At 34.5% G+C, this 17,922-nt stretch overlaps 1 protein-coding gene across 3 annotated transcripts in view; it reads left to right on the top strand.

Annotated features, from left to right (window-relative positions):
* The window catches only part of LOC129243602 (sorbin and SH3 domain-containing protein 1), a 139,775-nt gene that overhangs the window by 1,640 nt on the left and 120,213 nt on the right, over positions 1 to 17,922 (top strand). The window lies entirely within an intron of this gene.

Genomic DNA, 17,922 nt, shown 5'->3' with positions numbered 1-17,922 from the left:
GGTGTTTGATAGTTTCCTATTCTTCTGCATTGTAGCAGCTTCTACAATAATCATAGTATGGGACTTCTTGCATGGTTACCTATTAGACAATGACCAGTTATTACACCTAACAATGTTCTTGTATTCGCTTATTGAGTTTTAGCAGGCATTTTGAACGACCACTGTTGAGTTTCGGCCATCAGTCCAAATTACAGCTCTCGCGAAATCGATCAAAGCGTCTCTACTTATATTAGTAACAGATACCCGCCTTTTTTCATGGGTTCGGTACATGTTTTGAATAAAAAAAATATTTTTTTTTTTCAAATATTCTTGAGTCTAGAAATAAACCAATTTTTAGAAAAATGAAAGACAATATCTAAAATACTGAAGTCACTTAACATGGAATCATTCAACTTTTTGTTTTTATGTTTAAATAAAATAAAAAATATTCCTCTGATATTCAAATCCTACCAAAAAGTAACTATTTTCTCTTAATTCAGCTTATCTTATTGTACTTGAGAGTAAATTAAGTTAAAAAGAAAATGAAAGTAATGAAAGATTCAATAGAATAATAATACTTGTAGATAAAGCTATTCAAATGACAGTGAAAGTTGTAATAGAAGGAATAGATGCGAAACGCTACTGAAACGGACCAAAATAGTATCATTTTTAAAGCGAGTGGTGATGAAAAATATCTCATTCGTATTGGCCAGTTACTGATGAAGTTAATCAAGTAATGCATAAAATTCCTAAGTTTACAGTTAAAATGTGATATGCGAAATTTTAATGTGCGAAACGCTGCTGAAACGGACCGAAATATTATACCACGTTTTTGAGTAAAGCTGAAGCTTTTTAAGCGGCAGCAAAGTAAAAATTAAACATGCAATAAACAGCAATTAGGCAACATTTTATCGGCCACCACAACCCCACTACTACTTAATCTGACGCAGTAACTCGCAGTCATTTATTACATTAAGATTTATTAATCACTAAACGATTAAGTAATTTCCTAATGGTAAAAGAAGTATAAAACTTGAACAGGCAAGAGTAAATATCCGAGTTCGTTTCTAGGCTGACAAATATTATATTAAGAACAAACCACTATCGCCTCACACAAGAGAATTTCTGAGTGCTCAAAATATCGAATAAATGGGTCATCCGTCTTATGCCTCTGATTCGGCTCGTAATGATTCTGTTTTTTCTCGGACACCATTTCGAAGGGTGCACGAATTCCGCTTCGGATTAACTCCTTGCCTTTTGAGGGTGATCCATAATTCCATTTTTCAACTTCTTTAGAAGAATTAAGATGCTGATCAGCCAGAGCAAGCGTGATCGATCGAAACAAATAATAAGCGGAGGGAACAACGTAGTAGGAGTACTGTGAGTGAGGTAAAGTTTCCCATCTCAGTGTTCCATGTCTGCCTTTTACCTTTTTGCGACATGAGACCGAAGGTTATTATGTTGGAGAATAAGTTTGTTTGGTCTCTCTTAATACTGAAGGTGTCTTTCCTTCATTGCGTTGTATACCGAGCCTTTGTGTTGTTTCACTCGACTTTAATAGTTTAGTAATATAGTTCATGCTAACTACCATTCGATAGTTATCGGGTTCGAAATGACAGAATAATAGAAAAAGTATTATCTGATAGCGTTCGCCCATCGGCAAGCCATGGCAAACCTCCGAGGGTATTTCTGCCCCGAAAAAGTTCCATATAAAAAAAACATCTGCCTCCATTTGTGGAAAAATATCAAGAGGATGCAAATGCCAATATATATATATTATTAGATTTACATATATACATCGAGTTGGTTCCACCAGATACAAGGCGTTCTGCATGATTTTATGCTTCCTTATGATTTTTAATTATCCTAGTAAACCGAATTTTCGTCGTTAGTTACAATGCGATGTGGAAACATTTTCGGCTTTTGTCTGAGACATTCGATGAGCCTCAACTGCAAAATCAAAACTTCCCGAAAATGACGAGCATTTGGCACAAAAGCTAACCTTTTCCAGCGAGAATATTTATATAGAAACTCAAATCCACCAAGGCAATCTACAATACATTATTCATACGGCTATTCCGAGGAAAGCAAACTTGTACATCTAATATGTATTAAAAGGTTTATTGGAGAAAAGGAACTGCATCTCTCCCCTGCTGCACCATCCTTAATTCTGGTACACTACCCTCATCCTTCGTCGTTTTGACGATGATTTTCAAATCCATTACCCAATTATCCATTATAAATCGACGATGGATTTTAAATTTATGTATGGTTAATTTTTTATCAAAGGGTTCTCCTCCTGCCTTCTAAATATCAAAAAGTTCAACGACCCATGGAATTTTTCCAAAACCGTGCAAATTTTCTTTCGTGTTCCGGTCTGTGGGCGTCGTATAAACTTTAAAGAAGAAAGTCATTACTTTATATTTATATTGCAACGCATGAATTATATGGAACTTGTGCTATCAATATTTGGCACGAAGTAACATATTTATACTGCTTTTTAATGTTTTCGAAAACGTATTTTCTCAACTCGAAGAAATTGGCACACCTTCAAAATTTAATGCTTTTTTATACATATATGCATAAAAGTATGTTGGTATGTATTTAAAAATAATTTGGCTCTCAAATTGTCACCACGCCCAGTTCGCCTAGCCATGCGCCCAACCGAATATGCAGTTGCTTAGGTACATACCGGTATACTAGATACACACATGCATACATACATATGTGTGGGTGATAGACAGCGAACTGGAAATAGTTTGAAGCGCTTGACTGATTGCAATTATTCCGAATTTTTATTGAGTACAATAACACAAAAAAAAGCAACAGCAACAATAACAATACTACCAAAGGCATGTAATCTGCATATGACACATGAACGTAATTGAATAGCTGTATGTGTAAGTTTGCGTGAGCTAATTTTAATGGTGATTACCTTGGCGCTGGGTGATCGGTTCACTGCTTGGTCTGCTATACACCCGTATAGGCCAACAGCCCGGACCGCTACAATACTCGCATGATCTGTACGCTCGCTGCTTAATATGCATACCAAAGTGATTGAACGAGCGTGCATGAATATTGGAGCGTAATCAAAGCAACAACAACTGTAGAAACTAGCAACAATGTGTAATATGTAAGTGGTGGACAAACAAATAATTCTCAATTTCATAAACAAAAAATATTCAATATTAAATAAGGCAAAAGTGGTAGCTTAAAATGACGTAAACGAATTAAAAAAAACAGCAAATATAGAATGTAAATAATAACATTAGAATTTCCTTTATTTCAGTCCCAACTAGTTTTGGAATTTCATCACATTTATTCCGACTTATTCCAATTCCATTCTGCTATGCTAGCATCAAACATTAATTAAGAATTTAATTTCATTTATTAAATGGAAATTTCAATATACAAATGAGATAATAGTTAGGTATGTATGTATGTATGTGCATAGATGTGACTATTTATAAGCATTCGGGCACATACCTACAAAGGTAAATATATATGTACATACACTGATGTGCTTATAAATAGAGCCGTCGCTAAGCCAAGTCTTGAAAGCAACAGGTTTTATAGAACTTTTAAGTTTTATGGATGTCACATTTTCATTTTTATGCAAAACAACATAATTTTTTGGAAAATAAAGCTGAGTTTTTTTATATGTGAAATCAAATAAAGCTAAAGAGAGTTATCATTGATTGAATTTTCATAACTTAGAACTGCTTTCACTTCTCTTCACAAGTTCCCGACAAGATTTAAGTCAGGCCACTGAGAATACCAACTTAAAACCCCGACATTGGAGCCATTTCAGTGTCCGCCGCAATGTGTATTTTGAGTGGTTAGATTGTTGGAACCCCAATAGAAGTGGCAGTCCAGGGAAAATATTATAGTGCCTCATAAAGTGCAGGGCCTTTCAAGACACCGTTTCCTTTATAGCAATGTTTCATATTGGCAGCTCAATTTTGCTTCTTTTGGCAGATCTTAAAAAAACATCTACAATTTACCATATAAAAAATGTCGCGCACTCGATATATGGAAAAAAGGGCTTTTCGGCGGAAAAATTTATCAAAAATCAACGAAAATTTTGGGTTACTTTAAACTTGCATTTTATTATAATAAAATTTATTGGGCTATAAAACTGCGTTCTCATTTTTTTAAGTCTGATTAAAAAGTTTGAAATTTCGATGAAAATTTGTCGAATTTTTTTAAATATTTTACAAAAGATATAAGCTGCATGATTTTTGTAAATTTCGTTGTACGTCAATCATATTTGACACTGCAGTACACAAACAGACAAGCAGTGGAGCGCACAAAGATCGATTCGATTACTCGAAATCATTTTTTGTTAAAAAAAATTATTCAAAAACCAAATGATTAATTTTGCGCCAACTTTTATGATATTTAGGGTAGAATGAATTATATTTTTATAATAAACTAATGAAAATTAAAAACCTAAAAAACAAAGTAGTAGGAAGTAGCCAAAATGTCGTGTATTTATTATTTTGATCATGGGTGTATGTCTGTATCTGTCTGGATTCCTTTATTCTGTTGAATGGCATGAATTAAATGCGATTGTTGAATGACTTTGAGTGTGTGGGTATAAAAATTTAGTCTATTTACTTAGCACAAGTCATAAAAACACGCGATTGAAAATATCGCTGTTTTACGGGAGAGTATTGAGGCACATCAGAATGTGTCAATTCAACTACCACGTGGTGAATTTTGGGTGGTATTCTTGATGGTAGTATTCTTGAATACTGACGAAATAATCATTAACCAATAATCAACGAAATAATCAACTTATTGCAGACGAACTTAATTTTTGACAACAATATTTTAACGGCATTATCGGTCCCTATATCGTCCAATTTAACGCATTTTCAGAAAATATGTGTAGCTTATTTGGAAACCAGAAGTAACTTAAGTCTTAGAAGATGACATTCGTTGAACAAAATTGCCAAGACAGCGTGCCTTTATGCCTAAATCTTATCGAAAGCTTCGCCAGGTAAATCGACATCTTTAAATGTAAACTCGAGTGGCGTTTAGAAAATTCCGGTTACCAAAATAATTCTACATTTTGAATGCTGAGAGTTGTTCGTTTGCCCCTTAATTCGCCCTCGTTAATCAGGAATTATTTCAGTCCTCTATTTTCAGGTCGCTTCTAATACTTGTTGACATCTTGAACCAGTTTCCTTGAACAGTCAACTATTTCAACAATTTTTTTTATTATTCCCCTGCATACTGCACTGCAATAATCTTTCCGTTTTAAGACATAATTGCTTTCCATTCTTAAATATACTAGTGCGCTCATATATTTCCCAGATATACACGTATTAATAAGAGGATGAACTCATTTTACGTTTGAAATACCATTTTCAGATAAGTAAGGCAAACAAAAAAGTTTTTTAATTGGGACTCTTTCAAAACAAATCTATTCAAAGCGGAAATTATTTCTTAAATAGCTGCCGATAAAGTATAGTTAGTTATTGGAATTTAAAATACAATGAAAGTACAAAAATTAAGCAAAAAAAGTATTGTGTATGCGGTTACATTTTATCGCACGTCACTGTACATTCATACACATATTATATATGTATTTGCAAAAAGTTTGATAGCATCCTTCGTTTATGATTAGTGGTGCAGTGAGACAACAATCGCACAGTAGCAGAATTGTTTCTACTTGTGAGTAGCCATAAATTAATACACATTTCAAGAGTTAGACAAGCGACTCACGGCAGCAAAGACTTCTGTGGGCATGCGAACTATTTCAGATTTTCAAATGTATGCTAATTTTTCACTTAAAAACAAATTTGCGGCATTTATATGTGTATGCGAATGCAAATTGTTGTGTTGTAGAAAAAAGACATGCGAATTTATACATAAAATCGTAAAAGCTAGCTGCGCAAATGTAGGACAGCGTTTGTGTTTTTAAATGCGTAATTTAGTTTATTTCCAAATTAAAACATATGTACGACGGTCAAATGGAAGCACTGGGCCTAGCGCTGTCCAAGTAATACGGAATTTTGAGGCTACTTATGATTTCTGTGTGGAAAAACTTTACTGACATGAGCATAATAACAATAACTGAGGTGCACACGGGTTCGCCAATTTATATGTGCCAGAAGAAAAACTTATTTAAATTTTTATGTTCTATCTTTACATTGATCGAACGCTGGATCTACTGACACATTCTACTTAAAACATACTAGCCCTATCTGACATAGATTTGAATTTATATTCAATACCAAGATAACGGTTTTAAAAGAAACTGTTCATTTTATCTCATTTATGCACACGATCCACAATGCTTTGAGAGCGGGTAAAAATCGAAAATTTTGTTAACGCTTTTGAAGTTGACACATTTCAAACCAAATATTTTAGCCAGTGTCACATTACCAGGCCTTATACAGAAACTGTCAGAACTGTCAAAAATACAACTAATGAGATATTAAGTTACATTTTCATTTTTTCCATTTATAATTTCCTAAAACAACTGAAAAAATTATTGGTGTGCAACTAAGTTCTCGCTGTTTGTCAATAGATGCCGCCAACAGTGTGTGCTAGTCGATTCTAACATAACCTAAACGTCATAAACCAAGCTTAGACATTCGGTAAATAAACTGTTTCGACACATTATTGATTTTGTTTTGGTATCATATACTTTTGGTTTTGTGAAAATGTCTGATTTTGTGCCGAGTAATCGTCATTTGCGGGAAGTGTTGATTTTCCTCTTTCATTCGAAAAAAAAACGGCGGCTGAAGCGCATCGAGAGCTACAAAAAGTTTATGAAGATGCTGCTTTAAGTGAAACAACATGCCGAGATTGGTTCCGTAGTTTCAAAGACGGTGATTTTAATCTTGACGACCGTCCGCGAGAAGGAAGGCCAACAATTTTCGAAGACGCTAAATTGCAGGCATCGCTCAATGAGAATCCATGTCAAACGCAAGAAAAGCTTGATTCAGTATTAGAAGTTACCCGCCAATCCATTTCCAAGCGATTGCATGCTTTGCGAATGATTCAGAAACAGGGGACTTGGGTTCCTTATGAGTTAAAACCAAGGGATGTTTTTCGCCTGTGAACAACTGCTCCAGCGGCAAAAAAGGAAGGATTTTTTTTGCCGCATCGTGACGGGTGATGAAAAATGGATTCATTACAGCAATCCAAAGAAAAGAAAGTCATGGGGACTGCCCGGGCATGCTTCTACGTTGTCGCCTCGGCCGAATATTCACGCTGCGAAGGTTATGCTATGTATTTGGTGGAACCAAGTTGGTGTTATTTATTATGAACTGTTAAAACCAAGCGAAACCATCACTGGGGATCTGTATCGACTTCAATTGATGCGATTGAGCCGAGTACTGCGCGAAAAGCGGCCGCAATACGCAGAGGTAGCCAGCGATGGGCAATACTTTCAATGATTCACTTGTAACCATTTTTTCAGAATAAAGTTGACATCATCAAAAAAACAGCGAGAACTTAGTTGCACATCCAATATTTTTTTTTGAAAAATTTAAATTATGGAGTTCTGACATGCTATATATTATTTTAAACACAAATTTCTTTTGTTGAGTAATTTAAACAATTGAACAAATTTAAGGAAAGTAATGAGAATTGTATAGAGAAAAGGCGCGGTCATGTCAAGAACGAATTCTAAAGCACTAAAAAGTTTAAGTTGTTAGGCTTTTTGTTTTCGTCACGTATTTTTTAAATTTGTCCTTTCCAATTAGTTACTTTCCAATAGTTGAGCTCGAGCTCCCAATATGCAAACGGGCTACTTCTTTAATTTAAGTATTTTAAAATAGTTTCCATATAAATAATTATATTTTAATAATATTAATTAGGAAACTCTTAGCGAAAAATCGTTAATTCAAAACTTGATCAAGCAAGAAAAAAAGTAAAACCATCTAATTGATGATTTTCGTAAGAAAGTTTTCATATATATTCATTTTTAGTGAACCAAAAACATTACCAAAAATTTAAAGGGTCGCAAAATTGGAAATAAGATGCCATATTCTTAAATTCAAATCAAATACATTGCAATACGGTTATGTGATACTCGTATGTATGTGCATTAGGATGGTCCTTACGCAGGAAGAAAATTTTTACTTTGAAAGCATAGCACATAAATTTTGATTTCGATCGAAGGCGGTTAAGGCGTAACGCACAGGAGCAAGGCTCAGACAACTATATGGAGATCCAAAACATCAAATTAGATGAAATGAAAAGCAAATAAAAAATAATAATATTAAATAAATAAAATACCTATTAATTACAAAATATAAGTATTAAACAGATAGGGTCCAAAATTTATGCGTGGTATCCTCTACTATAGTAGTATCGATTTTGGGTATTCTCTTCATATATGAAGACTGAGGTGTCTGAATTAGGGCCCCTCAAAATGAATATGTATATCACATATTTGGTCGTGGTATTACCGCTTGAGAGGATGATACTGAAAAAAATCGTTAATTTGATTTTTAAGGGCCACCCTAATATTTAGTCTTTATTATTCTCTTTTTTGTTTTTTTTTTATTATTTTTAGTAGTTGCCAAATTCACCAAATCACATTTGGCCTGTAGCCAGCCAGAAATTTTCAATGGCCCCAGCTTACTGATAAGAGGAAAGCAAAATAAAATCGCTTTCCGCTTATTACTAACAATAAAATGTCCACTCCAAGGCATACACGCTTAGATACTACCGGCAAAAGCAAAAAAACCGAATATAAATAAATAAACACATTTAGTCAACACCGCATAGTTGCTGTCATGTGTGGCGTGCATCCTAGCAAGTTAACAAACATTTTTAAGAAAATTAATGCGCATAGAAAATTTTTGGAAATTTATGAATTATTGAAAATTAGTCGATGACTGTCAGTGTTTGCCCTACATTTGAACTACAAATAGTGGGGTTGTTTTACGTACATATACATTTATGTATTTATGTATTTATATGTTAACGTCAACGGAAATTGTGGAGAGGATAAAGAAAACAAAACACAAAATAATGATTTCTCAAGATAAGTAGATATACATACATACATATATACATAATGGTTCTTTCGTTTTTCCTATTACCCGCAATAAAATGGAAAGCGAGGAGAGAACAGCAAAATGAAATTATGATGGAATTATAATCAATTTAGTTGGGATTTGAGCAAAAAAATTTAAGTTGTCAAGTTCAAATGGAGGTTGAATGTGCCGTATTCTTCTTTTTGATTGGCGCGATAACTACTTAAGCGATTTTGACCGAGTCTAACAAAGCGTCTCAGTCGTTTCCTTGCTTTTGCTAACCGGTGCCAATTGGAAGCCAAGTCCTTCTCCAGCTGATCTTTTCACCGCAGAGGAGGTGTTTCTCTTCCTTGGCTTATCTGATATCAGAGCAGGAGCTTTTGTATCCATTCGGACGACATGGCCCGGACAATGAAGCCGCTGGATCTTTATTCGCTGCACTATGTCGTCGTAAAGCTCATACAGCTCATTGTTCCATCGCCTACAATACCCGCCGTCGCGTACGTGCAAAGACCCAAACATCTTCCGCAGAATCTCTCTGTCAAACACTTCAAGGGACGCCTCGTCGGATATTTTCGTCGTGCAAACTTCTGAGAACACTTGACGCATTGTGAATATCTGGCCCATTGTATATTTCCAGGTCTAAAGTCCCATTGATAAGATCCAGCAGTTGGTTGTGGTTTGTTTCAGCTTTTCAGACAATACGCTCGATAGATCCTTGAACGCTATATTCAGACAATCACCCTTTTTATGGATTGGGTAGAGCACTCTTAAATTTCAATCGGCAGGCATGTTTTCATCCGACCACCTTACCAGCTCTTCGCCGCCATGTTTGAACAGCTCAGCCGGCAGTCTGTCGGCTGCCGGGGCATAGTTGCTGATGCACCGTACTAATATATATTTTTTTTTTTTTTCATTTAGGAAATCCAGAAATTCAAGGTTTCTTACAGAAAACATAGAACTAACAGTGTTTTTAAGAAGTATACGTATAACTCGTTACTATTTAAAAAATTCATACAGTGATAATTTGAACCTATATTTAGATAGCGACAAATCGACAAATGAAAAACATTTCGTTCTGTAATTTTTGATACCACTTACAAATGATCCTAACCCCTTGACTTATTAGCCGAGTGACGATTGTGTGTGTCACTTTCTATGAAAGTAAAAACAATCTTCGTACGAGCTTCTCACTTTTGGCCGGACCAAGACATCACGGGTCTGATACGAGCTTTTAACTTTTGGCCAGTAAAAGTCATCACGTGTTTGATACGTGGTTCTCATTTTAGGCACGGAAGTAGGATCACTCTTCCACACGTTCTTTTAAGGCAAAGGGTTAAGAGATGCTGCGTTAGTTTCACATGCAATTTGGAATTCATTGAACCTATTCCGCGGACCTGTTATAAATTGATGTCAAAAGCCATAAAGAATCACATAGGGAATTTCTTGCTGCGTTGATAGTAGAATTTCGGCCGATCTTTTATCACTAATTTAACGTTTTCTCGCCTCGGTTTTACCGATTTTACTTTTTTTTCATAAGGTTTAGCCAATGTGTAATTAAATTAGGGCTATATTATATATATACCCTATAAATAATAATAATAATCATAAGATTATTACACCGCGAATATCATTTCCCAGATTTTTCAAAAGCATGTAAAATATCATCAATTTACCGAACTTTTGTTAGTCTCCTCGTATATTCAATATCCGATAGCGGCAATCAATAGAAACGTAGTGTAACCACGTAAGTGTAATTTTGTACTTGTAATTCTAAAATAGAATATAAAATATGAATATAACATACGAGTATTGTGACTACACGACCATAAACATTTGGTAAATATGCAGTGCACTTCCCGTGAAGGATGTCCAATTAAGTTACGTTAAGAAAATAATCGTATGCCATATACATACATATAACACTGTGCGACAAAAATCAATTTGTTTGGTTATCCAAGGACAATTGCATGTGCACCTGAAATAGTAGAATTTCATTTGTAATAATGCATACTCATTACCTCACTCTTTCATCAATTAAATTTTTTAAACGGCTTTAATGTTAAAATACTAAATTTTGACAAAAATGCTTTGAATACTTATACTTACGCCATGATATTAATATGGATATCAAACGAATAAGAATACATGCAGAATATATTAACAAAAAAATCTCATTTTCGCCAGGACAAATATAGATATTTTATAATATCCATTGCGTATACTTTATTTCATTGGACGAAAGTTCGACTATTTTGTACGTTTTTAAAATACAGCAATAATAACGAAGTTGAAATTTTTTAAGCAGCTGAACATATTCTCTTTCGTCCGATATTCATATTATTATCATAGAGCGAGCGTAGGTAGATACTATATTTAAACCATGTTTTTTTTTTTGTTTTTAAAATTAAGTGCTTTAAAATTTGCGAGTCCTTTAAAAATTGTATTGATGAGGAAATGAAAAACTGAGTATGCCGCATTACCATATTAAACCTGTAGCTTCACGTGCATATCAAATTTTTCCAGAACAACTTTTACTGTCGCACGGTGTAATGCATCACATATTTCAATGCCTAGGAAATAAAAAATACAACACTTGAAAAAGTGCTTATTTTTTATTTTCTTACAAATGTATAATTTTTTTGAGTTCTATATTTATTACTTTTATTTTAGTTTGCGAGCTTGTAAAAAATACAGGGCGTCTCGTTTGAGTAGATAGACGGGTATACAAGTACAAGCTATGGGATTCGACATATTCCCAGTAGGTCACTAGACGGGTTCAGAACAAGAACCAGACTAGAGAATTCGAACAAGGAGAATAACATACAAAATTACCATATGTCTGTACGAGTATATTCAGGCTCAAGTTAAAACATCTGTTTTTTTTAATATTTAGCATTTATTTTACAAAACAGTATACAATTAATCTATTCAAAATATTTGCCATATCCAGCTACTTTTGTTCATCTATTAATGTTGGGCACAAAAGACTTTGAGCTCGAAATGCAAACCTCCAATTACTCTATTTTATTCTAATCTCTCAGACAATTTTTGGCTTCCTTGCCAAAAAACTTGGCAAGTTTTTGAAGCAATATGTATATAAACTGAGCCAATTTTCAATTCGCTCGAATATAAGAAAAGGGTGGCCAGGGAAATTGTTTGTTATGTAGACGGCGATGACACCAAATGATCAAGTTTTTGTAGTGCACAGCACTTTTTTCTCTCGGTATAATTGGAGGGTATCCACTTTTCACTACCTTTACACTTTTTAATACCTTTCGTGAGCCCTTTCAAAAACTACTTCCTTTCTCAGTGTACATATTTGAATCATTCCTAATAAATTCAATAGTTTCGATATTGTTTGCTATACAACCAATAATAATCTGCCAATTCTTCTTGCTGTTAGCATGACACTCCATGCTGTAATGCTGCCGATTTTACCTCTTCAACCATCTTCGGTTACTCAGGATGTTCCTGGTCTCTCATACTACAATCATCAGTTTTAAATCTGTCAGTTGGATCCAAGTCAGCATTAAGCAGACAGTCGATGATGTTGATAGGCGCTTTTCTTAAAAATTATATAGTGACGTAATATACACCCGTGAAAAAAGAAGGTGTTTAAGCCGTGGTCCTAATAAATATACTATAAGCACTGCGTTAAAAGCTATAGCACAGGGGCTTATCGACAAGTTTTGACCATTTATTTATTCCAATTCAATTTTAATAGTTTTTCTATAAAAATATAGCCACTTCTCCAACTCTTAACATTTGTGCAAATTAAAAAAAAAACTCAAAAATTTGTGTCAAAATTTTAAACCTTTTAATCAGCATTTTTAGAAAAATTTCGAGTATGCAATTTTATATCGAACTGAGTTTGGTACAAGAAAGCTCAAGCTTGCAGTGGTTCAAAAGCCCCGGTTATTTCTGACGCATTTTTTTCTCAAGGTATTGGGTGTTTTGGTCCATATGAAAAGAGTATTCTTTATATGGAGAAATCGCACAAACCGCAAATAAAAAAATTGCATTTTTTCTCGACATAACGAATACTCGACATGACTCCTTTAGCATGAATCATTATATGATAGAATACGTGTTTTGTTTTAATAGCGGTTGCTCTTCAGTAGACAAAAGCAAATCTTGAAATACATTTCTGCGATGAAAAAAACTTTTCTTAGAAAAAAACGCTTGTTTTTTGAAGGCGTAGAACAACGAAACGCACGCCAGTAATTATATTGGAACCTCGGCCAAGCAATTAACAACGAATGCATGCTAAGACTGGTTCGGATTAACGCGAAAAAGCACCAATTCAGAACTAGATTTAACTCGATATTTTCTCTGCTGGGTTCATATGTTCGTATGCTACTTATGTGTGTATGTAGATGCGTCTCATTTGCTGTTGCATCTGTTTTCCATCAATGAAACGCATAAATTTGAACTCATTGTTCGTGCTTTTAGATAACAATTACTTATCTGTACTCAAATGCTTAAGTATGCACACATGTACATATGTATGTGAGTGACGTGTATGAATGTAAATATTTGTGTATACAAGAGTGGAAGTTTTTGTGGTATATGGCTATATGAACTTAGTCGAGTAACATTACGTACATGCGCACATATATTTATGCATGTATGTATGTACATATGTGAGTATGTGTGCAGTACCTTTAAGAGCTTATAATTGGCCAAAACATACATAAAGACAGCTGTTTATTTATTCCCTTGTAAACATTAACCTTATATTTTGCAAATACTCCAGCAAACTGGAAAAAAATCCAAATTAAATTATGTTAAAGAATAATAATTTTTTTTTTAAGGCACAGATTAAAAAGAAATACATATCATATATATGTATGCTTAAAAGAGTATACTTTTAAAATGTTTTGTTTTTCATTAACGGTATTTAAATTAATTTGAATCAAATTAGTTTTTATTTTCTTATTAACTTTAAGAAATTGTCTTATACATTGCCAATCATATTTAAAATGTAAAAACTTTTACGCAAAAATTCAATAAATTCTATATGTTGTAAATAGTTAATTACTACTTTACTTTTCTTTTTGTACCCGACATTATGTTATATATTTTCAAAGCCGTTAACTGTTAAGGTAAATAACAAATATTTTTAAAGTTCTTAAATAAAAAGTAATAATTATTTGAAAATATGTCGCAATGCATTTATATTTTCCTTTGCCTCTCTAATTTTCCATTATTTATTCATACACACTTACCTATGACTATATTTGAGTTTAACTTAAATTTAATTTCACGCCACATAAATGGCGATATGTAAGTGTGTACATACATACGTATGTTAATAATTTTGTATGTGTTTTTTTATGTATTATTGCAAATATAAATACGTAGGGTGGTATCAAAATAGCAGCACAGTTAATTTTGAAGCAGAAGCCTATTTGATGTTACGAAATTCTTTCTCCATCCATTAATCAAACACTTTATATCAGCTTTCTCATTTGATTTAGGCTAACCACAAAAAAAAAGAAATGTCTCCGAGATTGGGAATGGGAAATTATTTCTTACCTGCTTTTTTGTTATTTTTGGTATTTACAATAGCCCCTACAGCATCAGCGGAAAAGCTTTCGTAAGCCGGATTATTTATTTGTCTAGATTTTTAATCGCTAGGAGGCCGCCGTAGTCGAAAGGGTTTGTGCGTGAGTACCATTTAGAATTCAGAGAGAACTTAGGTTCGAATCTCGGTGAAACACCAAAATTAAGAAAAACATTTTTCTATTAGCGGTCGACCCTCGACAGGCAATGGCAAACCTCCGAGTGTATTTCTGCCATGAAAAAGCTCCTCATAAAAATATCTGCCGTTCGGAGTCGGCTTGAAATTGTAGGTCCCTCCATTTGTGGAACAACATAAAGACGCACACCACAAATAGGAGGAGGAGCTCGGCCAAACACCTAAAAAGGGCGTACGCGCCAATTATATATATAACATTAAAAAGAAGTAGGCGTGTGTGAAAAAAATACGGTTTTTACATAATCTTTAAAACCGAATATCTGGAAAACGGTTAAGTTTTGGACATCATGTTATGCAACCAAATTAATCAGAAATTACCTAAATAAGAATGACTGCAAGGACGACTAGGACGATTTTCTCGGTAACCCTGTGTAACTGTTTCAAATTGCGTTTTGAAAATGTTTATGATGCCAGACTACTCATGAAAAACATGTCTTAAAATTGGGTATCCAAATGTTTAAGGGATCTAATTCTAATGTTTCAAATATGCAGGTTCCAGACATTTATGTATAAGAGTTTTAGTTGCATTCATCGAGGTAAAACTGTACCGTGACGAAAGCGAATTTCTTTTTTATTGGAACACTGCGACAAATGTATTGCTAGATCGTATGGTTTGATACCAATTTCAATGCTTGAACTTTTGTTTGAGTATATACATATGTACAAATGTATGTATATATGTATAATAAAAGTACTTTGTACGTTTGTAATGGAAGTGCAATTTTTACGCTTATCAAAAAGCAAATGACAAAAACTCGTATCGATAAGCAGCGAATGCCACATTATATTTCTATATAAATGAAGTGAAATGCATATATACAATATATACAAATATACATATATATTACCATATCTTCTTTGTACGTTTTCAACGAATTGTACCTATTGTATCAACATTCTACCTTTCGAACGCCAGGTCTTCGGGTACTTCATTTTTGGCACATCACAATACAATGCCACCGTCATTGACGCCGTGATTTCATTGTCATTTTGGAGCGGCCGATTGTTGTCACTGTCATAGCGGTGCGGCTCGGCGGTTCGGCGGCTCACCTGACTGCGCGTAGCAGTGCTTTTGCCAGCCGCGAGAACTCGGCTCGCACAGCCCACCACATCCAGCAAAGAGCTGTACGAACAAATGTTGTTTGAGTACTTTAATTGTAAATCGGCCGCAATATCGCTACAGTGCGCCACACCCTTCAGCCCACTGCATCCACACCTTTGCGGTATCTTGTGCCTAACTGCGGTGGTATACCGCGTACGTTTAGCGTTTTTATAGCTATTATTGTTGGTTTGGTCTGTGCTTTTTTTTTGGTTTTTTTTTTACTTTGTGTTTCTGGTGTTGAGTGGCTGTACGACGATGACTACGGCCGCTGCTCGTTAATTGATCACTCAAGTCGGTGCTCCCGGCAGGCACCGGGTAACGTGAATGCGCACGCCGACAAGGCATTCGTTTTGTCAGTCAGTGAGTAACAGAACTCCGTTCCTGGCGTATTATTCATTTCGTTTGTAGCGGTAGTGATTTTCGCTTTTTTTCTTAGCCTATTCTTGCCGCATGCTACCACATCGTTTTTTCCGTTTTCCGCCTTCGTCTTCTTCTACCTCTTTTTATTTCTTCGAGTGTGTTAGAAGTGCTCTTAAAGTATTGTTCGCACCAATTTGAAGTTTCATATTGCTTGGCAAAGTGTTGAGCTGATCACGTACAAACATACAGAATATTTATTTATTTACTTGCATTTACTTACGGAAATCTCGGAAGTTGCGTGCGTGGGAAGTTGCGCACGCGGCTGTTGCCAAAAATAGCAACAGACAACAACAAAACAAAATACAGTAGCTGTTAACAAGCAAACAAACTAGTGAATAGTCAGTTTTGTTTACACTTGAACGAAGCACGCGGTTAATTGAATCGGTTGAAGTGATCGTGCCGATCATCTCCAGCCATCAGCTGTTAAGGACTTCTTTGGGAAAGAAAAAGTTTACTCAATCAAGTGTATGCGTGCGTGCAGTGTATTTAGCGGTAATGCAATGTATTGCAAATAAGTGATGCAAGTGATAAAGTATTGACTGTGAAGTGATTATTACAATATAAAAAATCATTAGTCGGAGTAGCCGCTCAAGAATTAAGAAATCTTTTAACATTTCCGTGACATTCAAATAAAATCGTGATTAAAACCACGTAACACTCGATTTATGCAGCGTTACGTCGGTGGTCACTTAGTGTCTGGCTGTGAACTTGAAAACTTTTCCTAATCCATGAAAGAAATGCATTATTCAAATTGGAACAGCGCGCACCGAAAAAGTTTGCTCAATCAAAAAAGTGTAAATAAAGGGTTGCTGATTTCTTACTCACTGTTTTAATAGTGAAAGCTATTTCACGCTCAAAAAATTGCAAAAACTCAGTATCAAATATCCGCGGTGCGAAATTGATGAAATAAGTTAAAACAATGAGATCTTAAAATATGTTGCTTCGCTAGCCGAATTTCAACTTAAAAAAAAAAATTGAAAAAAAGGCAGTAGTATTATTAAAGGCGAAAAGTTCAAGTTCTTCAAAAACTTAGGCCACCGTAGAAATTATAACAAAGAAATTTGTTTCTGTTAATTGTTTAAAAAAGAACAACACCTTAAAAATTGCAACGTCGAGAAAAATGTCTAAATTAAACAGCGGTGAAAATATGTTGCTAGCATCACGCTGGCAACATGTTGCGAGGCTGAACAGAGTACAATTATGTCGTGAAATTATTGTGAAATTTCACGCATATTTCACGACCTTGAATTTTATATGTAAACGCGTTTTTCTTGAAACTGTAACACACTTACTAATTTCGGCCGAACTAATAACTCGACATAACACAACTTCCGACTAGCTGGGCCGACCGCGTGTACCACAAAAACAAAGCGAATTCGATCTGGGCGAGACAACACAGTTTACTTTTATCAGCTATCAAACTATAGTTATCGACATCGATACAGATTTTAGTAACATTTTATTTGGATGGACTGTTAATTTTTGGAATCAGAATTAAATAAACTCATAAGCATTTGGAACAATTAAAGCTTGCAAATCAAACAGACAGACTTAAATTTAGTTAGCATATAAAAAGGTGGGCGTGGTTTTATCCTATCTCAATAAATTTTTTAACAAATCTAAAGTAAAATCAAAATTACCGTTATATGGTA

This window comes from Anastrepha obliqua, chromosome 4 (genome assembly GCF_027943255.1).
Source record: "Anastrepha obliqua isolate idAnaObli1 chromosome 4, idAnaObli1_1.0, whole genome shotgun sequence".
Classification (NCBI taxonomy): Eukaryota; Metazoa; Arthropoda; class Insecta; order Diptera; family Tephritidae; genus Anastrepha; species Anastrepha obliqua.
The sequence above is the reverse complement of the archived record's forward strand: the minus strand, read 5'-3'. Positions and strand labels throughout refer to the sequence as shown.